This window comes from Nicotiana tomentosiformis, chromosome 3 (assembly GCF_000390325.3).
Source record: "Nicotiana tomentosiformis chromosome 3, ASM39032v3, whole genome shotgun sequence".
Classification (NCBI taxonomy): Eukaryota; Viridiplantae; Streptophyta; class Magnoliopsida; order Solanales; family Solanaceae; genus Nicotiana; species Nicotiana tomentosiformis.
Genome location: NC_090814.1, coordinates 90,964,635 through 90,971,492, shown reverse-complemented (window position 1 = coordinate 90,971,492; position 6,858 = coordinate 90,964,635). Strand labels below are relative to the sequence as shown.

The following is a 6,858-nucleotide window of genomic DNA, read 5'->3' as shown; positions in this document are numbered from 1 at the left end:
TCATGATTTATGTGGAAGTTATTATGCAAAGTTATGGAGAGATTGTGATTGTGATACACCTCCACCCGCATACACTGGGGTGAGGCTGCATGACCGCTTTGTGTAGGGATTATGGTATTGTGGGATTACACCTCCACCCTAATACATTGGGGTGAGGCGGTACGACCGCTTTGTGTATAGTTTTGGTATTGTTGTTGCACCACCACCCACATATATATATATATATATATATATATATATATATATATATATGTATGTATGTATATATATGTGTATATGTATATGTATGTATGTATATATATGTGTATGTATGTATATGTATATATATATATATATATGTATGTATGTATATATATATGTATATGTATATGTATGTATATTGGGGTGAGGCGGCATAGCCGCTTTGTATAGGTATTGGTATCGTTGATGAATTTACACCCGCATATATTGGGGTGAGGTGGCAGGGATGCTTTGTGTGAAAATGGGTATCGTGTTTACACATCCACCCACATACATTGGGGTGAGGCGCCAGGGCCGCTTGAGTAGAGTTTTGGTATTGTGTTTACACCTCAACCCGTATACATTGGGGTGAGACGGCGGGGCCGCTTTGTGTGGAAATGGTTACAGAGGATCTCATCTTGAATTCTATAAATGTTAATGACAACTCTTGATAACTTTGGTTTAATGGCTATCTGTGTTATTCTATTGTCACCCTGGTTCATCATATTCATATTGTATTTCCGAATTCTTAAATTGGTGTTTGGTTTTCATACTAGTATGATTCGATGGTACTAACGGTCCCTTTTGCCGGGGGCACTGCATCTTTAATGGATGCAAGTGGTTCCAAAGCAAGAGATATTGATCAGTGATAGCGGTGCACCCTCTTTCCAGCTGACTTGGTGAGCCACACTTCATTCCGAGGTCATGTATCTTTTGTTCTTTGTGTATTGTGTTTGATGTATAGACGGAGCCTTGTTCCCGGCACTATCATTGTACTCTTTGGTATTTTTAGAGGCTCCGTAGATATAGTGTGGGTTGTGTATTGGTGCTGAGAAAGACAAACTATGTTATATTGTGGTTGTATTACTTGTCCTATTTGAGACTTTAAAAATGATAAAACTATTGGTAATGAATTGGTATTGTAGATATGATCACATTTTTGTCTAATTAATGAAAATATGTATTATCTTCATTCGTGGATGAGTTTGGGTAGAAGAAAATCTAACAGGCTTGCTCGGTCGGGTTCACTTGATTGAGCGCCTGTCGCGCTCCTCGGTTTTAGGGCATGACAACTCGTTCTTTTGATAGGGTGTTTAGTTTTACATACTAATACTATTCCATATGTACTAACGTCCCTTTTGCTGGGGGCGCTGTATCTTTAATGGATACAAGTGGTTCCATAGCAGGTGGTATTGATCAGTGATAGCAACACACCCTCTCTTCAGCTAACTTGGTGAGCCCCACTTCATTTCGGAGTCATGTATCTCTTATCCTTTGTACATAGAGTTTTGAGGTATAGCCGGGGCCTTGTTGCCGGCACTGTCAAAACACTCTTTTGTTTCTGTTAGAGGCTCCGTAGATATAGTATGGGTTGTATCTATTTTTGGGAAGGTTAAACTAAAAATGTTGTAATCGTATCATTTGTTGCACTTTAACTATGATTGTACAATGTACTGTTTTGGAGACTTGTTAATGACGTAACTAATGGAAATAAACTGGTGTTATTCACATGACCTCTTCCTGTCTAATTAATGAAATGTATTCTTCTCTTTATTCATGGGTGAGTTGGGTAGATGGCACTGTGTAGGCTTGCTCGACCAGGGTAACTTTGTTGAGTGCCGGTCGTGCTCCCCGAGGCCGGGGAGTGACATAGACCATTGCTAATGAGGACAAAACTTCTGCTTTCAGGGTGGGGACATGCTATTTTGCATGTAGAAGCACTTGTGCGCATAAGGCCAACCAGTTATCATGAAGTGTCCCCATTACAGTTGGTTTTTGGCCAGGAGCCAAATATTTCCCATCTAAGAATTTTTGGATGTGCGGTATATGTTCCATTTGATCCAGAACAATGCACAAAGATGGTCTCCAAAGAAGGTTGGGAGTATATGAATCTCCTTCTATTATTAAATATATGGAGCCTATGATAGAAGATTTATTTATATCCAGATTTGTTGATTATCATTTTGATGAATCAATTTTCCCAATATTAGAGGGAGAAAATAAACAACTGGAAAAAGAGATAGATTGGAATGTATTATCTCTTTCTCATTTGGATCCTCGTACAAATCAATGTGAACAAGAAGTTCTAAAGATCATTTATATGCAAAATGTTGTAAATCAATTGCAGATGCATTTACTAACCTTCCACGGGTTACTAAATCGCATATTTCAGCGGTAAATGCTCCAATTCAAGTTGATGTCCCAGTTGGACAGTATGTGTCATGCCCCAACCTCGGGGAGCGCGACTGGCGCTCAACCAAGATAACCGGACCAAGCAAGCCTGCTAGATTTTCTTCTACCCAAACTCGCTCATGTTTAAAATAAAGACATGCTTCGTTGATTAGATAATGAGGCTAGATCATGTATACAACACCAATTTATTACCATTAGTTACTTCATTTTGAAGTCTCAAATACATACATTTTCATAGTTTGAAGTAGAACAAGTGATTCAAATACAACATTACTAGTTTGACCTTCCCAGCACCAATACACAACCCACACTATATCTACAGAGCCTCTAATAGATACAAAAGAGTACAATGATAGTGCCGAAAACAAGGCCCCAGCTATACCTCTAACATAATAGATGAGGAACAAAATGTCACGACCTAAATCCTAACCTGTCGTGATGGTGCCTAAAATAGTACTAGGCAAGACAACCTTTACAAAATAACTCCAACACTTTTAACAGATAATGGATTTAAAGAAATTGAAATAATAAAACTTCTCATAAACAGGATAGAAAATCCAAAACATAACACAGAAATTTCTAACATCGGGGTATCACTTAGTACATGCACATCTATATATCACTGGAAAATACTGCCTATGACGACCTGAAACTAAATACAATAAGTGGAAAGATAGGGGAGGAGAAACAAGTTCTGCGAAATGCCAAGCAGCTACCTTGATAATCTCCGAGAATCTGAACTCCACAACTCAGCAACCGCCGTGACCGAAAGCACCTGGGTCTGCACACAAGGTGCAGGGTATAGCGTGAGTACAACAAACTCAATAAGTAACAAGACTAAATAAGGAACTGAAAGTAGTGACGAAATCCATCGTTATAGTTCAATTACAGTGATTTTTAACATAGGAAGGTAGGCATGCTTTCAAGTTCGACAATTAAGGCCAAAACAGTAATTTCATGTCAAGTTCAACTGAAACAGAATGTATATCTTTCAGATTTTTCAAGACAGTGATACATGGAAGCTAAGTGCAACAAATATGAAATCAAATACATCATCTCAAGGCCACAGTCACTCAGCCCTCCCATTCACTCAGCACTCGACACTCATACTCAGTAGGTTCCTGCGCTCACTGGGTATGTGTGCAGACTCCAGAGGGGCTCCTTCAGCCCAAGCGCTATAATTTGCATGGACAACTCACGTGCTATAGTATAATATCTGGACCCGCACGGGAAACTCATGTGATATAGTATAATATCTGGATTCGCACAGACAACTCATGTGCTGTACGGATAACTCACGTGCTATAGTATAACTATCTCACAATCAGGCTGAGTACAAAACAACAATTTAGCAGATAATTCAATATGTAAATGACCTCTGTGGGTTCCTACAGTGCCAACACATAGTCTAAACATGATTTGTGGTTCAATTTCTCTACTACATGGAGAATGTACAGATAACAACAGATTATTCAATCTACACCATTCCACGGAATTTGACCAAGTCACAATTCCTACGTTGCACGCCCACATGCCTGTCACCTAGCATGTGTGTCACCTCAAAACCAAATACATGACACGTAATACGAGGTTTCGTACCCTCAGAATAAAATTTAGAACTATTACTTACCTCAAGGCGTGTAATTCTTTATTCCAATATGCCTTTGCCTCGCGAATCGGCCCCCGAACGCCTCAAATCTAGTCACAATTAATTCGATAGAGTCAACACAAATTATAGAAAATAAATTCCATATGAAAATACTAATTTTCCAACAAAATTCGAAATTTAACTCAAAATTGTCAGTGGGGCCCATGTCTCGGAACCCGACAAAAGTTACAAAATATGAATGCTCATTCAACCACGAGTCCAACCATACCAAATTTACCGAATTCCGACAAAAACTCTACCTCCACACATCAAATCTTATTTTCAAATCTCTAGGGCCAAATCCTCAAATTTCACCTCAAAAACACGTAATCTGGTCGAAACACTTAATGATAATTCAATGTTATTGACTAACAATGATCACAAGTAACATACGTCAAGTTTTCCCGTGAATTCTCTATGAAACATAGCCGCAACCCGTGTTGGAAATGTCCAAAAATGAAAAAATCACGGACCCCTATGTTTTTGTACACCGCCCAGAGGTTTCTCTTCTACAGCAAATTTAACCGCATCTGTTGTTCCACTTTTGCAGTGAAACTACCGCTTCTGTGACTACCTTCGCTTCTGCGGACAAGAGTCCGCTTCTGCGATTTTGCCTGGCTTCCCTTACCTCCGCTTCTGCGACCTTGGTGTCGCTTCTGCGGACTCACTTCTACGAGGTCACGTCCGCTTCTGTGGACCTCACGCTTCTGTGATGCCAAGCTAGCTTCTGCGGTCTCGCACCTGCGAGAAAATGTCTGCAGGTGCGATTGCACCAGAAGGCAAAATATTTAGATTTCCTCTAAGTCCAAATTTGATATGTTAACCATTTGAAACAAACCCGAGGCCCCCGAGACCTCAAACAAATATACCAACAAGTCCTAAAATATCATACGAACTTAGTCGAGGCCTCAAATCACATCAAACAATGCTAAAACACGAATCATACCCCAATTCAAGCTTAATGAAACTAAGAAATTCCAACTTCTACATTCAATGTCGAAACCTATCAAATTAAGTCCGATTGGCCTCAAATTTTGCACACAAATCATAAATGAAATAAAGAACCTATTCCAATTTCTAGAATCGGATTCCAACCCCGATATCAAAAGGTCAACTCCCCGGTCAAACTTCCAAACTTAAATTTCCTATTTTCGCCATTTCAAGCCTAATTTAACTACGGACTTACAAATAATTTTCCGGACACACTCCTAAGTCTAAAATCACCCAATGGAGCTAACAAAACCATAAAAACTCCATTTCGGAGTCGTTTCCTCATAGATCAACATCCGGTCAATCATTTCAACTTAAGCTTTCAACCTTGTAACTAAGTTCTCATTTTATTCCGAAATCACTCCGGACCCGAACCGACTACCCCGTCAAGTCACACAACATATATAAGGTATAAAATGAGCAGTAAATGGGGGAACGGGGCTACAACTCTCAAAACAACTGGCCGTGTCATTACACAAAAGATATATGACCCCGAAATGAAGTGGGGCTCACCAAGTGAGCTGGAAAGAGGGTGTACCACTATCACTGATCAATGCCACCTATTTGTTTAACTCCAATTCCTTAAGTGTGTGTTTCGAGCTCGTCAAATTTTAGCGTCGTTACTGGGGATTGGCAATTAATAGTGTTTGAAATAGTTTGAAGTGCTAATTCAGGATTTTTTATATATTTAATTTTCTTTTTTTTCTTTTTACGGTTGGTGTTCTTTGACTGTGCACATGTTACAAGCTAAGATTGGTGCATGACTCAAACTTCTGCGAAGGAAGTGCTACCATGTGAGCTAGAAATTGAAAAACAATTGCCACTGCTGAGGAAGAAAAAAAATCTTACCGAGACATCAGAAAAAGTTGGGCAATCCTTAACCAAAGAGCTTATGGCTGGAAACAATGAGGATAATGTAGATTTGGCTACGAGAGAAGCAGGAAGAGAACAAGCTACATGGGATGCTGAGAAAGCAGCTATTAGAGATGCACAGATTATCTACGAAGAAGAGAGGGGTCAGAGAATTTCTTAAAATCAACCCTTGGCTGCAGACCAGTTCGGAAATATAGCTTCCTTGCCTAGGAGACCACATGGAGATTATGCTAGACCGGTCTACAATCAAGGTTTATCAAGTTTTAGACCACCTTTAATTGCAGCAAATATTTTCGAGTTAAATCAAGGGTTGCATCAAACCCTTCAGAATTGTTGTGTCTGCAGAGGGAAGCCAAACAAAGATCCAAACACACATCTAATGGACTTCAAGGAGATTATGAACACCTTTCAATAAAATGGTGTGTCACAAGATGCAGTGTATCTAAGGGCATTACCCTTTTCTCTTAAATATGATGCAAAGCAATGGCTTCGAAGCTTATCCATGGGATCAATTAGAGCATGGGAAGAGATGACCAGAAAATCCTTGATAAATATTTCTCCCCAGCTAAGACGGGCAAGTTTAGAAGAGAAATCCATAACTTCTGTCAGAAAGAGAATGAAATAGTTTTTGAAGCATGGGAGAGGTTTAAGGAGATAGTTAGAAAGTGTCAACATAGCGGAATTGAATTCTGGATGCAACTCTAGGACTTTGGGGATGGATTGACACCGGCCTCACGTAGAACATTGAGCAACATAGATGGAGGCCCGTTGATGAAGAAGACTCCATAGGAGATAATTACAACACTTGATGAGTTATCTGAAGATGCTAATCAGTGGCCCTCTGAGAGTGCGAAAAGAAGAAGATCAACTGGTGTTCACCAGGTTGATGCTAACACATCTGTGCAGGTGCAACTTGATGCTATGTCCAAAGAGAT

The 6,858-nt window shown here is 39.6% G+C and overlaps 1 non-coding gene across 1 annotated transcript; it reads right to left on the bottom strand.

Annotated features, from left to right (window-relative positions):
* Nucleotides 1-6,499: 6,499 nt before the first annotated feature.
* Nucleotides 6,500-6,603, bottom strand: LOC117278558 (small nucleolar RNA R71). The gene has a single exon (XR_004508920.1). It is a non-coding gene; the product is annotated as a small nucleolar RNA R71 (small nucleolar RNA).
* Between the last annotated feature and the right edge of the window lie 255 nt (nucleotides 6,604-6,858).